Below are 18,738 nucleotides of genomic sequence, written 5' to 3'. Positions count from 1 at the left end.
CTATTGCTATTCAGAATTCCTGCTGAGATCCAGTGGCCATACCCCAGGCTGTGTCCCTACATCTTCCTGCCATTTGGCTGATGTGCTGTCCTCCTTCTGCCAATGCTCTGAGTGTAGGAAGGGAGCACATTTACTCTTGAAATAGCTGAGACCTGTTGAAAATCCCAGTAAAATTGTTGGAGCTATTTTTATGGATTTCAATAGGTTTGGCTCTACATGAAACTTGGAAGCAACCTGGGGTAAACAGGCCAGGATAATGTTCTGCAGGCTAATCATAAATGCCGGAAGAACAAGATAAGGTGTGCAACAGTGAGAGTATTAAAAATCAGCAATCATTATTTTAAAAGATTTATCTGAAGTTGTCCCAGCTATCTCGTGTATCTGTGCTTTACAGTAAAACTCAGAATCAAGAGCCAAATTCCATTTCTGAGAGAGAGGTTTTCAGTCTGTGGAATCTCAGCTTGATGCATAGGAAATACTGCCAAGAGCAGAAGTTGCCCCTGGCCTTCACACTTTTGTAAAACTACTGCAGTATTTCACAACCTGCAGACCAGACCCAGCCTTCATAAAATGAACTACTACTTTTCAGAAGGCAGCAAAGTTGTGGTGAGTCTGACTTTGCTTCTCTGTCCAAACAAACTAATTGTTTCTGAGGCTCCTGTGCTACTGGGCCAGAGGAACATGTGAGAAACATTCCTTCTCCTTGGCATGTGGGAGGGTGTTGCCACTGTGATCTAGGAGTACTTGATGTGTACTAGTAGGTCTGCCACAGTAGAAAGCTCTTTGTATTCAACATTTGCAGGGTAAAATGTTCTGAAACATAATAAGGAAAAATCTGCTCACAGTTCCTCCCCTTGTGCTTCCAGGCACCTGCAAGAAATTGAAAACATGGAGGCAGTTTTAAAAGAGATGGGAGATGCAGGGTGACATGGATGATAACGACATCTGAAATACTGGCACCAATGTGGTTTAATTGGATGTAGCTTTAGAGGAAAGTGTCTGTATTACAAATTACTTCTTCCCTTCTCCTGGACTTGTTTAGACATTGGTATGTAGCCTGTGTGTAAAAGAGTACTTGCTCACAAGAACCATTTCAGTTCATGGAACCAAGCTGTTCCACGCAAGCAAGGGCTGGAGTATCTCTCACTATATAAGGATGAAACTGGAGCAAAAATTTGTTCCTAAGGAGCCTGGTCTACAGCCCATGGAAGACAATTGTAGGGGTGTTGCTGATTTCCATGACCTTTGGCTCATACTCCAAGATCTCTGCTAAAGCTGGTATACTTTTTCTGTTGTTTACTTATGTTTCTGTAGTACTGTTTCTATCAAAAGCAACTGTTAGATTTCTGAAAAAGACAACCTGAGCCATTAGGCTGGATGAACCTTTGCTGTGAATAAATTGCCAGTAGTAACTCTGCCCATGGCACCAGGAAATGTGTATTAGTGGGGTCTAATTAATGGACTTAATTTGTTGCCACAGGGGGAACATCACAGCTCTTTGTGCTCTGACACAAGTTAAATGTTAATGAGTCCCCAGAGGTGTTTGAATTTGGGTTCCAATTACTGTAACCAAATGCATGGCTATACCCAAGCAATGCTCAAAGTTTGTGAATCTTGCTGCCTTTACTTGTCGGTTATGAGAAGATCATGGTGCTCTGAAATGTCACTGGAGCATTAACTGTTAGAGGACCATGCAGCACAGAAGTTTAGTCCTATCATTCCTCTGAAAATAACTTGTTTCTTGTCAACAACCTGCAGAGGGGCAGAGACATTGTCAGACTTTGTATTGCAACACCCCAGGAGCAGAACTGTTGCAGCTGGTTTTGTGTGAGCTATCACAGGAGTGGGGAATGCAATGCTGAGCCCTCTGGGCCAGGGCTGCACAAGTTAATCCCAGATAACTTGGGCTGAGCAGCATCGCACAGAGACTGCCATTCCATGAATCCAGTGCTGTAGCCCCATGCTAGCATGTCTGGACAGTGTTGTGCGTTATGGTAGAGATTCACCCAGCCTGTGTCAGCAAAGGCATTTACCTCCATCTGATGGGTCCCCCCCAGTTGGATGGTCCTCAAGCCAGAGGGTGTTAAATTGTTAAGGTGTAGACCTCCTGCAAGAGTGACACTATTAGTAGGGCAGTGAATCTTGTTCCTATGGACAGAAAAATCTTGAGACAGATCCCTCAAGGCAGTTTTAGACCTGTACGCACATCAGCAGTTTGAGGACATAAAATGTTTTACCCACAAGCGGGGGAGGGGCCTCCTCCTCAATAATCACACCACTCTTTATCAAATTTAAGAAAAGGAATTTTAATACAAGAAGGATAACTGCTATATATATATATATATATGTAAACAGACTAGTGCAACCCACTTCCCCAAGACCATAAGAGGAAAAAAAAAAAAAAACAACAACAACAAAACCCAGCAGGTTTTCCTCCGGGAGAAAAGGTTATACTTAAGTGTCCTTGTCACAGCCCGCTGGCTGCAGAGTGAGTTTCAGTCCCTCTCCAGCGAAACAGACGAGCAGTGAGCTTTCAGATGGACTCGGTCTCTTTCCCCTGTGTTCCCCGTCCAAGAAGCAGACAGGTACGAGCAACCAGCAGCAAATCCAAGGCAGGTAGCAGCACGGCAGGAAAAAGTAATCCGAAGTAGGCAGCGGCAAGACAGCCAGGGAAAACCCCAGCAGTAACCAGCAGGGCAGCCTGCCTCCTTGGAGCCCCCACTCCCCCGTTCCGCCGAGCCAAGACTGAGGAGAATATCCAAAAAAAAAAAAACCAAAAGAGACAAACCTGCCCCCACCCCAGCGATCACAGTTAACTACTTCTTTTGTTAACCGCTGGCCTGGGCAGTTAAGTGGCAGGGGAGAGAATTTACATAATAATCCCAAACTACAACAGACATGGAAGACATTAGTGGGTTCATCAGCTGTTAGGCATCAAATTCTGTTACAGCTATATGGCAGACCAGGATGCAGAAACCTGGTACTGTGATTTTTAAAAGACACTGGGGAATATCAGCAACTGGATTGTTGTCAATTGCTTTGGGACACACTTTGAAACCTATAAAAAATGGAATTTTAGCTTTGATCTCAAGGAACTAAATGTGTCAGGAAAAGTTGCTTTAGTTAGAGATTGACATCCTCCAAAAGAAAATACATGGCTGGTTAATTGGCAAAATCACAGTGGTGCCAGCCTGGAGGATTAATGAAATACTCTCCTATTTTGGTAGATGGCAGAACACAGAGAGCTACTGGGTCTTCTTTTAGCCTGGGGATAGAGGTTTTAATTGCTTTGTCTAGGAATGTGCTGTGCATCCTTAGGGATAAAACAGAACATAGAAGTGACTAGAGTAAAGGGAACAGCAGTGAATAAATAATAGTGTGGCTTGCTATATGGTGCACATATGCAATCAAAGTAGTAGTATGTAGTGTATGAACTCAGGCTATTAAAAGGGGATGTTGCAGTGGTGTGCTCACTGGACTCACAGTGATGGCATGTTTCTCTTTAATGTGTTTCAATGAGTCTGTAATTTTAGTGCTAATAGACCATTTCTGTGGGTTGCTTTATTCCATGGAACCTGAACAGTCACTTTTTCTAAGTCACTTTGGCATCTCTTCTAGTTGGATGAGAACAGCTATTGCAGTTGGATGAGAGAATTGATGGAGGGCTGAAAACCAAAACATATCAGAAAATAAATGCCAGCCAGAGAACACAATGGGGATCATGTTAAAGGCAATATGCTCCAGCTACAGGGTTAATACTATTACCAGGGGTAAGGAATCCTCAAGGCTGTTCATGCAGAATGCCTGTCCTCTCTGTGCAACAAAGGACTTGGATCTAAGCTGTAACATGTAGGCATAAAAGAGAAGGAACTTGAAACAGAATCTTCTAAACTGCCCCATTCATGTCTACGTAGGAGAATGAGACAGTAAAGATATACTTGGTGCAAGTATTTCCAGAAGAGACCTGTTTGATGCTGACTTTAAGAGCTGGCAAGGGACAGAGCACTTTGGCTCCAGTTCAGGAAAGGATAATGTTCAGCACTCAGGAGGATTTCCTTGCATCCTTGAAGTCAAGCACGTGTTTAAGTGTCCCATTGGCCCACAGCCCACTTGTGTAGTACCTTGCAGAACCAACTTTAAAATGGTGGAGTGGGCAGAGAAGTATTCGCTGATGTCATTGCCTTAAGTCCCTCCTCTTGATGTTGCTTTTGCTGTTGTTATTATTGCTGTTGGTATTCCTATTCTCCTTCTTCTGAAAACTTTCCAAAGTAATATAGAAAAAGTCCTTGTAGAGCTGAACCCTTGTTGATGACTTCATTGGGGCAGGGTTTGGTAATTGGTCTTTGGAGTCTAATCAAAAAGCAATGTTTATCCTGTGGCAAGGGAGAGGCTTTGATGGCTGTAACTCTCTGTCAGAAGCCCAGCAAATGTATCTTCCTTCCAGTGGTACATGGTCAACAGCTTTGTGGGCTCTGGCATGGTGTGTTCTTCCACAGCTGGTTCTTGCAGGCTGCAGTGGGCAGCTGGGCACAGGGCACTGCTCACGCATCTGCAACCAGGTTGCAGGTTGCAGGTGAGGCAGAGCCCTGGGCCATCTTCCTCATCTCTCCCTGCCTTCCCCATGCAGTGCCATACTGCCCATCCACAGGCACATGTGGCAGGGCTCAGTCTTGGGGGTGTTGTGGCAGATCTTTTACTAGTAAGCTAAAAACATTAAAACCTTTCCCAGTGACAGGCAGGTAATGTCCTGGGTCCTGTGATCTTATGAATCTGAATCAAAAAATCACCATTTCTCTTATGGGTAAGCAGGTATGAGCTGCAGTGGGGTCTTTGTTCTCATTCTTTTAGTCTAGCAGGAGTTTGCTTTCTTTGGTACAACACAACTGCTGTCTTCTCCGTGGCATGTTATGCCTGGCAGGAGTGTGAATGATGGAACTGAGCCTTGGAGCACCTTCTTGCTTCACAGTGGGGAGGCTGAATTTCTGCTAAGAGGAGAATCTTTCTTCATATATTAATGTATTTTTGTCAGCTATAGCAACCACAACCTGTTTTCTTAGATACTTACATGTGGAAATACTCTGCACTCTGGATACACTTTCACAGAACTTCTACAGAACCCTGTGCAAGAGCTCATAACCCAACAAGGAACTGGCTCCTACTTGCAGAAGGTGTCTTTAGAATGCCATTTATTGGTGTCTGTTTTCATGTAATTTTCCCATTTTCCAAGGGCGTTAAATAGAAAACTAATGTTTTCTAGCACCAAAAAGCCTGAGCTTTGATGTTTATGATCATCAGGCAGAGTATGGCTTTGAGAGATCCTGTTTCAGCCCATTTCTCCTCTGCCTTGAGACAGCTCCCTGGCCTCCTAGTCTCTGTATGTTTGTATTGCAGATAATTAGTTGGTGAAGTGTTTGATCGCACAGCATTTCAGAACAATTCTTAACTTCAAGTTTGTCTACATGGGAAATAAAATCGTGCTCTTGCTACGGAGTCTGTAAGCTGTTGTCAATGAAAATTGCAGACTGTATTTTGGAAACAACTTAAAAATTAACTCCATTCTGCAAGTTAGTAAATCCAGCAGGCCCTTTAATAGCTACAAATTCTGCTCTTCCAAGCATTAACCATTACAGACTAATCAACCTCTATGCCCCTTCCCACACATACAACTTCTTGAGTTCAGACACTATTTATTTCAAAGTCATTTCTCGTATCTCAGCATTTCCTTTACATATGTCTTTATGAATCTTTATTTTCTGAACTGGTGACATATTTGGGGTCTACAATTAACACCTTTTATTGCCTCTAGTTGTTCAAACAGCGAACTTTGCTCTTTTCTACTATATTCCCAGGATAAGCAAAGGTGAGTATGACAGAATATATTCAAAAATGTTAAAAAAAAAGTCATTTGATTGTCCAGCTAAGCAAGAAAAGAGGCTAATATTTAACTGTTCCCTGTGGAACTTAGAAAGTAGATTGTATCTTTTTCTGAAGGCTATATTTCTAATTGCACAAGATTTATAGAACAATAAATTTTCAATGAAGTTCAGCAGCAGGAAGGGATTTTACCCTCTCAGCTATTTCTGCTCTCAATGAGTATAAGCCTCCCAACATTCTTAGGAGATGACTTATAAACCAGTGAGTGTGTACACAGAGCTGCATAGAAGGGGAAATCCTTCCACAAAGAAATGAAGTGACTTGCTTAAATGTGGAAGCGCCCTTAATGTCAGACAAGGGACTGTAGAGTCTTGGCTGAAAACTTCTGCCTTGTGAGTGCTCAGCAAAACCTTTCCTTATTCGTTCACTTGCACAGCAAGATTGAAAACCACACAAGAGGCCAATAAATAAAATGAGTTGCTGAGTAGTGGAGCACAAACATCTGCTCTCCTAGGTGACAACTGCTGAGCTGGGGAGAGCAGCTAGCAGGCACCCCTTTCGGACAGCTCTTACTGCTGTTCAGTGTAAACATCACGGAGCATCTCAGAGTAGTTTTGATGATCTGTTGACTGACACAGACAGACTTGTCACACACTCCGCATCACAAGGAGACAAAATGGTGAAAAGCCTTTATTAAGGGGCAGCTTGGGCTTAAATAGGGCTCAGGCGGGGGGAAGGCTCTAGAACTTAGATGCGATCGGGTGAAAGCAGGGGCGGAGTATGTAAGCAGGAGAGCCAATAGCCAAAAGTTGTCAATGACAGGGATACTAACCAATGAGAAAACAGGGTCTTGGAGAAAGACAGGAAAACTGCTGTGAAAGGAAGAAGACAACATGGAGGATGGGGAAAGGGGAGAATGAGGGAGCATAACCTGAGGGGGAAAACTGCAAGGGGGTGACAATAATTCTAAAACCCAGAAACTGTACATTAAATGCATAACTCACTAACTAAAACCGTAACAGACTTTAATTTGTTCAGTCCGAGTCGATCCGCAGCATCATCATCCTTGTTTGCCCACTTTCTGACCTGAACTTGTCAGAATATTTCTATCCAAACTCATCCATCACAGGGGCTTTCCCATACCAGGAGAAGTAGCAGGACTATCTTTACTTCCAGAACACCGAACTCCAGGACTAGGAGCAGTACTACAAACTTGATTTCATGGAAGTTCTTCACAGGTGACTCTGAGAGTAGATTGAATGGACTGAAAGGATGCAAACCTCAAAGAGACAACATTTCACTGGTAGTACAGGGGGTGGCTACTCTGCTGGAAACTTTTCTCTCAGCAAGAGAGGAGTTTTCAGAGGCTCATTGATTTATTGCCCTCTCTGTTCCAGATACACAGCACTGGATGAGAGAAGAGTTGGAGACAAAAGCACCTTTTGTACAATGAGAAGCTTTTGTACAACGAGAAGCTGGTTTCTTATCTTCCACAATCCCATTGATGTGTTCATGGCATCATCTTTTCTGCACATCTGGAAGTTTAAGGTAAACCTGTTATATTTATCCAGGCAGAAAAGAGAGCTTTCCAAAGCCCAAGGGGATTCGCTCATGCAGCTTTAGCTTAGTGTGTAGTGGGTACAGCAGGACACTGTACACCAGGCACACTGCCAATAACCCACCCACCATAAACTTTCACCTCTCAGAAGGGATACTTGACACATGCTGCTCTCTACACCTGTCATACTCTGCCGAAGAAATGGCAAACAGCAGCCTCAAAGCATGGGACCTGCTCCATGCCCACAACATATTTGCAATCCATCTTTCCTTAATTCTGAAGTGGAGTGGAATTCATACATACATTTACTGCACAGGCAACTTGTTCACCATGAGGCTCCATTAATACTTCTGGGGGATCACAGGACCATCCCCTTGCTCATTCTAAATTCAACACTCATACTGAGTTCATCCTTCCTTCATACAGGATGAGAAGTTACATAAACTTAGTGGAGAACAGAAAACATTGGAGAATGTGTCAGGTACAAAAGGAAAAAAAAACACCACACCTCAGCAGCCCTAATTCATCCTCAACAGTCCAGTTTTTCCTCAAAAACTGTGCAACAAGTCCCAGGCTGTTCTTGTCCCCTCACAAAGCTCTGGGTGCTGGTAAGAGGACAGAGTTACAGCCCTGATATAATGGCAGGAGTGCATTCCCTGTTTCTGGGAAAGGAATAAGGGGTATGCCTTGAATTTGAATGCATATGCTTTTTCTACACACTAGTGCATGTCCGTGGAATAATTTCCCTTGCTTCTGCTGTAAGCTTATGTTGTTTGAGCCACTCCCAACTTCCTGTTCCAAAGTGTCAAGATAAAGGAGAGTTTTCTCTAAAGACCTGGTATATCAACTTTCTTAGGTTCCTCATTATTAAGGTTATATGAACAGCAAAAAAAATATAAATGAACCTCTTTTAGCAACTCACAGCCACTCTGATTTTGACAGAAATGGGAAATCACAGCTAGAAAATCTAAATCCCGCCTTGGTTTCCTAAACTTTAAACTACAGATTAATTTGACAGATGTCTGAGCCTCATTAATATTGCTATTGTCTGACTCTGAATAATGAGCCTGATGATCACTGTGCTCTTATGAGACATGCATACTTTAACAGTACACTCATTACTACAAAATAATGAAAATGTGCGTTTTTTCACATGGTCATGAAAAAGGCATTTGAAAGGGAAATTTGTAATGTGTCCAAGTTTGTCAAAAAACTGTGGAACCCCCCTGGAAAATACTTAAAATCTGTGTCTAAGGAATTGACATGGCTGGGAATGCTTTCAGCTTCTTTTGTAGCCTCTCTACAGTATGGTTAAGCTGCTTTGACTTCCCAAAGATCCAGTGGCACTGCAGCTGTGTCAGAGTGACTGGACCAGGAGGAATTCCTGGGAGAATGGGGCCACAGCCAGTGCACTTCCCTGTTCTGGTGGTTACATGGCTCCTGCAATGGCTTTGCCAAACCAGAAGTTTTTGGGCATGATCTCAAGAATCCCCAAGACTTATCTCTAAAGCTCTGAGAGGCTTGCTGGCCTGTGGCACTGTTTTCATGGAAGAGTCGTCATTTTGCCCCCAAAGTTCACATGCAGCTTATTCAGACCCACAGGCTCAGCTGTCAGAGAGTGGATTTTCAGAACCACCTGCGCAAATGGTCTCTTTGCACCAGGTGTTTGCACACCCCATGGGGCTGCATTGCAGCTTGAGGTGCTGATGCTTCTTTGTGTCTGGAATCCACTGGATCCAAAACTAGAGCAGGAGGAAGCAAAACTGGTGGCTACTTGGAGGTCTGCAAGCAGGCCGTTGAGGATGAAAAATTAACCACAGCCTTTCAGCCAGAGCCACTGCTTCAATCTAACCTCTGAGCACATTCCAGCAGTTCTCTGTACTTGCATCCCAGGCTGGGATGGCTTTCCCCTTTCCACAGCTAGTCCTTTGTTCAGAATGGAACCTATCAGCCTGATTTGGGAGTGCAGACCCACCTCATCGGCCCTTCTTCATCTTCCTGCATGCAATTCTCTTCTTTCCACCCATTCCAGGCAGACACAACCTGAAGCATGTCTGGATCCAGTAGCTCTTTAGTCTCCTCCATTCTGCTGACACCAGACCACTTTGACTTTAAAATCTCACAACAGAGGAAACTCAAAAACAATTGCAAAATGGAGTTCTATCTTTAAGTTCAGTTCAGGACTTTACTGAGGGAAAGGAGACACGGCTGGAAGAGAGACAAGAGAGTTAAGGCAGACGAGATCTGTTCAGGGAGTCTGTTTTGGTTTGGGAATAAGGCCAGCTCAATTAGTCTACTTGAAGTTCCCAAAAGATCTCAAGAGGACACATAAAAGATGACTGATGTAAGGCTTTCTGGGTTTTCTGTATGCCAAGGTCCCAAGGCACAGGCCCTGCTTTCCTGGTGCTCCCTTCTCCATCACTTTTGGTTAAGGTGACAAGAACCACTTGAGGAACTGAATGAAGAAGTCAGGAAAAAAAATCATCTCTCAGGCCCTGTTAAATAGTTTTGTCTGATTTTTCATTTCAATCAAATCCCATGGGAACTTTTAGGCTCCATCTATTGCCACTTCTACCATCCAGGCTACTGACTTATGTTCCCTTTTCCAAAATTCTCACTCTGATGCAGTTTTTCCCCATTTGTATATACTTGAAAAGTTTAAGTTCGTTATTTGGTGTTGGCATGGAAGAGAATTTGGAGTGGATAATGTAGTTTTGGATGTTAAAGGAATTCTCTCTCCCTGCCACCACAGAATTCTGGAACTAATGCCCAACCCCCATGCCGCTAGATAAGAAAAGGAGTAGCCAACTGCTTTCAATTCCAACTTGATTGCTTGAGGGGGGAGCAAGAGGTTTCTCTGAGGGCGGTGGGACATCACTTTGTGTTTAGCCAGCTGAGGTGAGTGAAAAAACCCACCGTTTGTGGGACTGGTGAAGGTGTTTGGAGGGAGCTGAATTGCCCTGGTTTTAGCCACCCACGACCCCAGCTCAACTCTGGTGCTCTGTGCTGCTCGTTGGAGGGAGAGAGGGAGAAGAATCAGCTTTCTGTCTGCTGAGGAGAGAGCACGACCACTGAGAGCCCTCTTGTCCCTGACGGGAGGACAAAAGAGAAGACTCTGCACTGCCTGTTAGAGGGTTCCAACCTATCCTCTTCTGTGGCCTCCATCCCTCCATGTGAGTCTTTCAGAGGAGTGAGCAATTCACACACCACCTTTTGTTTTTATCTCACCAGAGAAACTGAGTCACTTTGCTGCCAGCTGAGGCGTGGCAGCTACTCCTGCTGTCCATAAATCTAATTGCATCAGAAGGGAACAGACAAAAAATTCAGTGTCATTTAAAGGGTTCTGTTCCTTTGTTTTTTTATTTGGGAGTACAGGGTAGTTGTTTGTTTTGTCCTAGTTTTGGTTATGTATATATATTTATACACACAAACATATACACATAAATATATATATATTTGTAGTTAGGAACTGTTATCTGACATTCACATACATTTTTCTGATTAAAACTCCTAAATTAAAAACCTGTGGTGATTTCTGGGGGGAAGCCCTTCTTTTCTGGTCCATATAAATATCTCAGTTGTCTTCTCAACTAAGACACCTCGGGAGGGCTATAATATCTTCTTTTATTAAAAATACCGAAACACAAGCTTACCCAGAGGTGTGTTTTACTTGACATGAAGAGGTGCAGTAAAAATGTTTCCCTGGGACAGCTTGTGTTTCAGCCATCCTGCAAGGATTTGGCTAAAGGTTCTACCGGACTCTCTGTTTGACATTTTGTTAACCCCTTTCCAAAATGGTATTTTCCACTATTTCCAAGTGCAGAGGGACAGAAATTTTCAAGTCTTTTGTCTAGAGCTATGGTAGAAGCAAAGAGAAAGCCTGAGTGTCTTTTGATTAACCAGAGGAGAATGGAGTGAAGAAGGATGGTTAAAAGCTTTGTTTCTCAAACTGGCTCCTGCAGCATTTTACAAACAGGCAATGAATTTGTCCTCCTGAGACAGTGACCACCAAAGTTTTCTCTCCCATCATTATGCATGGGAAGGACATGGACCTGTTGGAGTGGTTTCAGAACAAGGCAACCACAATGATCTCGGCGCCTGTCCAGTGAGGGAAGGGTGAGAGAATTGGAATTGTTCAGCATGTAGAAGTGAAATCATTGGGGGGACCTTATTGTGGCATTTCTGTACTTGAAGAGAGCCCTTAAAAAAGATGAAGACAGACTTTTTTGCAGGGCCTGTTGTAATAGAACAGAGGTAAGTGGTTTTAAACTAAATAAGGGTAAATTTAGATTAGTTCTAAGGAAGAAGTGTTTTACCATGAGGGTGGTAAAACACTGGAACAGGTTGCCCAGAGAAATGGTGGATGTCCTGTCTGTGGAAGCATTCAAGGCCAGACTGGATGGAGATCTGAGCAATGTGATCTAGGGGAAGGTGTCCCTGATCATTGCAGGGGGGTTTGACTAGATGGCCTTTACTGGTCCCTTCCTACCTAAACTATTTTATGGTTCTATGATTATATGATTGATTGTTAAATTAACTGGAAATTGGAAAAGAAATTTTAAAGAACCAAAAATGAAGGGAAAGAAAAGGTTTTCGTTCACCCACAGGAAGTTTATGTAATTTGTTCTTTGATTCAGAAAATGAAATAGCATTCACACCAGAACTCCACTCAAGTGTCCTGATCTGGCTGGGATACTTTGCAAGTTTCCATTCTGCACAGTGGGAGAAGGAATCACTGAACATTTTGAGCATTTACAACCTGAATGTCTGCATAAGTCCTCACCAAGAAATACCACGAGTCCCATCAAGAAGAAAGGCCACCCTCAGACATGCTCCAAACATCTCCTGTCCTATTTCATTCTCATCAATACACAGAGCAGAAACTGAAGACTCACATGGTCCTCTATCAAAACCGACACAAAGTATTCCCTGACTGCATAAATGTTTGAAAGGTTGTGGATGAGGAAAATACTCATTGAAGCTGTGGTGGCACACTTCATACTTCACCACAAGATTTTAGCTGAGCATTTAGAGAAATGCTACCACATGCCCACGATCACAGAAGTGACCAGACAGAGCTAAAGCTGATACCATTCCCAGCCCAGAACTTGTTTGCATTCTGATGCACATTGCTCAAGCTATTCTCACAGGACCACTGACTTGCAACTGAACATGTTTTTTGACCATTTTTTCCTTACTAATCACGGGAAAAAGATGTGCTTTCCTTCTCAAATCTGGGATGAGGAAAATAATATACAAAAGAGGGTAATAAAATTTAAACTAGCTTGTAATTTGAACTTAACAACTTGTAGCACCAAACAGACTTGCAAATGAACAACAGTGGTGATGGTGCTGCATTTGCATGAAACAACAGGTGGAGATTGGAAGACCAGCAAGCAGAGGTAATGGAATGACTTCACTGGACAAGGAAGACAATGATAACAGGACACATCCATCAGTGCTCACTTTGCTGCTCACATCTTGAGCAGTTGGGCCTGCTCTGGGCTACCTTAAACCACACTGGTGTTTACATGCAGCCTTCAGGGCACGTGACTGGACTTTCAGTCAGCACACTTAATAATTACATAGTATGATGAAAGACAGGTTACTTATGGCTTCTGTAGCAAGAGCACAATTTTATTTCCCATGTAGACAAACTTGAAGTTAAGAATTGTTCTGAAATGCTGTGCGATCGAACACTTCACCAACTAATTATCTGCAATGCAAACACACAGAGACTAGGAGGCCAGGGAGCTGTCTCAAGGCAGAGGAGAAATGGGCTGAAACAGGATCTCTCAAAGCCATACTCTGCCTGATGATCATAAACATCAAAGCTCAGGCTTTTTGGTGCTAGAAAACATTAGTTTTCTATTTAACGCCCTTGGAAAATGGGAAAATTACATGAAAACAGACACCAATAAATGGCATTCTAAAGACACCTTCTGCAAGTAGGAGCCAGTTCCTTGTTGGGTTATGAGCTCTTGCACAGGGTTCTGTAGAAGTTCTGTGAAAGTGTATCCAGAGTGCAGAGTATTTCCACATGTAAGTATCTAAGAAAACAGGTTGTGGTTGCTATAGCTGACAAAAATACATTAATATATGAAGAAAGGTTCTCCTCTTAGCAGAAATTCAGCCTCCCCACTGTGAAGCAAGAAGGTGCTCCAAGGCTCAGTTCCATCATTCACACTCCTGCCAGGCATAACATGCCACGGAGAAGACAGCAGTTGTGTTGTACCAAAGAAAGCAAACTCCTGCTAGACTAAAAGAATGAGAACAAAGACCCCACTGCAGCTCATACCTGCTTACCCATAAGAGAAATGGTGATTTTTTGATTCAGATTCATAAGATCACAGGACCCAGGACATACCTGCCTGTCACTGGGAAAGGTTTTAATGTTTTTAGCTTACTAGTAAAAGATCTGCCACAACACCCCCAAGACTGAGCCCTGCCACATGTGCCTGTGGATGGGCAGTGTGGCACTGCATGGGGAAGGCAGGGAGAGATGAGGAAGATGGCCCAGGGCTCTGCCTCACCTGCAACCTGCAACCTGGTTGCAGATGCGTGAGCAGTGCCCTGTGCCCAGCTGCCCACTGCAGCCTGCAAGAACCAGCTGTGGAAGAACACACCATGCCAGAGCCCACAAAGCTGTTGACCATGTACCACTGGAAGGAAGATACATTTGCTGGGCTTCTGACAGAGAGTTACAGCCATCAAAGCCTCTCCCTTGCCACAGGATAAACATTGCTTTTTGATTAGACTCCAAAGACCAACTACCAAACCCTGCCCCAATGAAGTCATCAACAAGGGTTCAGCTCTACAAGGACTTTTCCCATATTACTTTGGAAAGTTTTCAGAAGAAGGAGAATAGGAATACCAACAGCAATAATAACAACAGCAAAAGCAACATCAAGAGGAGGGACTTAAGGCAATGACATCAGCGAATACTTCTCTGCCCACTCCACCATTTTAAAGTTGGTTCTGCAAGGTACTACACAAGTGGGCTGTGGGCCAATGGGACACTTAAACACGTGCTTGACTTCAAGGATGCAAGGAAATCCTCCTGAGTGCTGAACATTATGCTTTCCTGAACTGGAGCCAAAGTGCTCTGTCCCTTGCCAGCTCTTAAAGTCAGCATCAAACAGGTCTCTGCTGGAAATACTTGCACCAAGTATATCTTTACTGTCTCATTCTCCTACGTAGACATGAATGGGGCAGTTTAGAAGATTCTGTTTCAAGTTCCTTCTCTTTTATGCCTACATGTTACAGCTTAGATCCAAGTCCTTTGTTGCACAGAGAGGACAGGCATTCTGCATGAACAGCCTTGAGGATTCCTTACCCCTGGTAATAGTATTAACCCTGTAGCTGGAGCATATTGCCTTTAACATGATCCCCATTGTGTTCTCTGGCTGGCATTTATTTTCTGATATGTTTTGGTTTTCAGCCCTCCATCAATTCTCTCATCCAACTGCAATAGCTGTTCTCATCCAACTAGAAGAGATGCCAAAGTGACTTAGAAAAAGTGACTGTTCAGGTTCCATGGAATAAAGCAACCCACAGAAATGGTCTATTAGCACTAAAATTACAGACTCATTGAAACACATTAAAGAGAAACATGCCATCACTGTGAGTCCAGTGAGCACACCACTGCAACATCCCCTTTTAATAGCCTGAGTTCATACACTACATACTACTACTTTGATTGCATATGTGCACCATATAGCAAGCCACACTATTATTTATTCACTGCTGTTCCCTTTACTCTAGTCACTTCTATGTTCTGTTTTATCCCTAAGGATGCACAGCACATTCCTAGACAAAGCAATTAAAACCTCTATCCCCAGGCTAAAAGAAGACCCAGTAGCTCTCTGTGTTCTGCCATCTACCAAAATAGGAGAGTATTTCATTAATCCTCCAGGCTGGCACCACTGTGATTTTGCCAATTAACCAGCCATGTATTTTCTTTTGGAGGATGTCAATCTCTAACTAAAGCAACTTTTCCTGACACATTTAGTTCCTTGAGATCAAAGCTAAAATTCCATTTTTTATAGGTTTCAAAGTGTGTCCCAAAGCAATTGACAACAATCCAGTTGCTGATATTCCCCAGTGTCTTTTAAAAATCACAGTGCCAGGTTCCTGTGCATAACCACTGATCATCTCACCCACTATATCTGTATCCTCAAACCTGATATGTCTACATGTCTAAAACTGGTTTGAGGGACCCATTTCAAGATTTTTCTGCCACAGGATCAGTATCTTTATGCCTAATCACATTCCCTGTCTGCGCGTCAGGCATGTAATAGCATTATTGGGGCACAAGGTGAAGGAACTGTGAAAAGCTTGATGCGCTTGCTTGGAAGTTAAGAAGAAGAATCATGAGGCACCAGATGGCATGAAGAAGGGAATTTATAGTTCCATAAAACTATGATTTTTAGGAAATTCCAGAAAAATTATCTGGGAAGTAGCTTGTACTTACCATATGGTTACAAAGCAAGATCTACTGACAGCAGTAACAACCTTTCCATCTGTTACAGTGCAGTTTTGAATTATACCCACAAGGAAAGGAGAAGCCATGGAAGAAAGAGAGGGATTCTTCAGTGAAGGAGTATTTTTGGCTGTCAGAAGAGGTATACCTGGGTTTTGGTGTGTTTTCTTATGTTTCTCAGATCACGTCATTCAATACTGCTTCCAGTCCGAGAAGAATTTCACCTTGTTGCACCAGATTTAGATTAGCTTAAGAGTATATATCACTTTTCACATATAAACAACTGCAGTTTCAGCAAGGAAGTTCCAAATACATGGTGTTTGGCTGCGTGTTTTGCCATGTGTTGCATATTCAATACATTTGAAGATTTGGGCAGCAGGGCATCATCGTAAAAGGGTCAGCCTTGCCCAAAAGAAATTGGACCCTGGTAACGGAGGCCTCTACAAATCTTACTTGAACCTGTCTGTCCCCTCTTATCAGCTCAGGCTCACTTGTTAAGACACATTTTGGCCTGTATTTTCTCTGTTAGGGCTTCACTGCCAAGGCTGTTTTAGAGTTTTGCCAAAAAAAAAACTGCTATCCCTCGAGAACCTTCTTGTTCCTGCTTGGTATGGCCCCCAAGAAACTGTCTTGTCACAAATCTTTGTATAGTCTACATTATATGTGCCATAGAGCTGTGAGAAGACAGGCATTGAGGCAGTAGGGCACTCCCTTTCTTCTTTCTGCAGTAGTTACCTTTTCAAACCAAACAGGACTATTCACTAAAGGGGTCACATCACATCTTACTACTCTTTTAAAGTGTATTAGTAATATTTGAATAGTTTTAATAACAATAAAAATTAATGAATTTGAATAATTTTATTTTTATTCATCATTATTCAGGACAGCTTGCTAGATGTTGAAGTTCTTTTCCTGAACACAACATTAGTCCAAGTTTCACCAAATTCACAGGATTTGCACTTTATTTGTTATCTGAGGAGACTGATGTGGGTCAGACAGCCCAGACTTTCACCCTCCTTTGCTGAAAAATGTTTGTGGACAGACAACTTGGCCTTCTGATGGGAGAGACAGCTAGCTAGTAGATGTCATATCAACAGCAGTATAAAGAACTTCTTTTTCAATGAGACCCATGGGCCTGAGTGATTGCTGACATCCATGATCCTGCAATTCCAGCATACACAACTTTCCACACAGTTTTTCAGTGAAACCAAATACCATCTTCTATTTTCAGTGACAACATAAGGGCAAAGGGTTGTTTGTCATTTAATCCACTTTCCAGAAGGTCTTCCACAGAAGTGTTAGAGCTAGAAGGAAGCTTCTTTGCAGTTCCTTATTCCACATCCTTGCAGAGCAAGCATGTTTACCCACATTAAACTGAGATCAGCCCTTACAGATGATTATCTCCAATGATCGTGATGTTACCACCTTACTCAGCAGACTCTACTCATGCCTTTTGTTGGGTTTGGGTTTTAAGTTATGCAATCACAGAAACATGCATGCACAGACACATGTACAAGCTACCTTTGTCCTATTCCAGCCACAGCATTGCTTTTACCTTCATGAAATGAAAAAATAAACGCAGATAATTCATAAATTCAAGCTCATGCAGGACCTCATTTTCAAAAACCTGTAAGCTGGTTAGGTTTATTTTAATGCTGGAAGGGTATATTAAAAGCATTTGAGTAACAGACATTTTCTGTGTCAATGCTACCTTTGAGAGGTCAGTGGGCAGTTCAGACAGGGCCAGCTAACTTCCAGGTTGCTCAGTCCTAGAAGAAGAACCCAGCGGAATAAGAAAATACTACTTAGAAGCCCAGCTACAATCATGATGTTTGCAGCAGGCAGAATAGAAAAAAGTTGGATAAGCAGAGGCATCAGTATCAACTGAGCCACATTTTTAGCGCATCTGACTGCAAAAGCAAATCCAGCCTACCTGTTTTGAAGCTGAATCTTTGAAAGACTTCAAAGTCCTCATGGACTGGGACCTGCAATGCTGGCTGGCCAAGCTGGTCTTCTCTATTTTTGCCCCCAACTGCTGAAGCTCTGAGTTCATGCAGTGACACTTGCAGGAGCTGACTGTGCATGAGCTACCTGAAAAGAGAGGGAAGCTGTGTGTGCATTGCATCACTTTCAGTGTGTGCCGCCTCACTTTCAACACTCAGCTCTGTGCTTAGCAGAGTGGTTGACATCTGCACCTTCAATAAGACAGGTTGCTCTGAAGACTGATCCAGCAGAGGAATCATTCAGGGGCTTCAGGTCTCCCTTCCTAGGGACCCCTTTGCCCTTAACATTTTGAGATTCCAGAAGGATTATCTTGCTTAGAGACAAGCTATGTGTGTTTTTCTCCTCAGAAGAGATACACAGTCAATTAAAGAGTTGTAAAATTAGCATCATATTGAACCAATCTTTTTAGTTTTGTAACTTTTCTCTGTATAACTAACTTTATATCCACATATATGTACAGGTATGTATGTCTTGAAATTTCTTGCAAAGCAAGTTCCCCATGCACTAGTTTGGAATTCGAGGGTCATGCAAACACCCGATTTGAGACAGCAACTTTTATCAGATCTCACTTTTAAGTGGGGTCTGAACAATTTAACACAGTTTCACTCTTTGGCTTGAAGATGTACCTATTACCCACAGGTAATAGGATGGAGGTAAATGCCTTTGCTGACACAGGCTGGGTGAATCTCTACCATAAAGCACAACACTGTCCAGACATGCCAGCATGGGCCTACAGCACTGGATACATGGAATGGCAGTCTCTGTGCGATGCTGCTCAGCCCAGCTGATCTGGGATTAACTTGTGCAGCCCTGGCCCAGA

General features: G+C 42.9%; 1 long non-coding RNA gene across 1 annotated transcript; it reads right to left on the bottom strand.

Annotated features, from left to right (window-relative positions):
• Positions 1-356: 356 nt before the first annotated feature.
• LOC139669304 (uncharacterized) lies at positions 357-17,978 on the bottom strand. Its single transcript, XR_011697232.1, has 3 exons — positions 17,848-17,978; positions 2,034-2,107; positions 357-870 (listed from the first exon to the last, which is right to left on the bottom strand). It is a non-coding gene; the product is annotated as an uncharacterized lncRNA (long non-coding RNA).
• Between the last annotated feature and the right edge of the window lie 760 nt (positions 17,979-18,738).

This window comes from Pithys albifrons, chromosome 3 (assembly GCF_047495875.1).
Source record: "Pithys albifrons albifrons isolate INPA30051 chromosome 3, PitAlb_v1, whole genome shotgun sequence".
Classification (NCBI taxonomy): Eukaryota; Metazoa; Chordata; class Aves; order Passeriformes; family Thamnophilidae; genus Pithys; species Pithys albifrons.
Note: the sequence above shows the minus strand (reverse complement) of the source record. Positions and strands in the feature narration are given on the sequence as shown.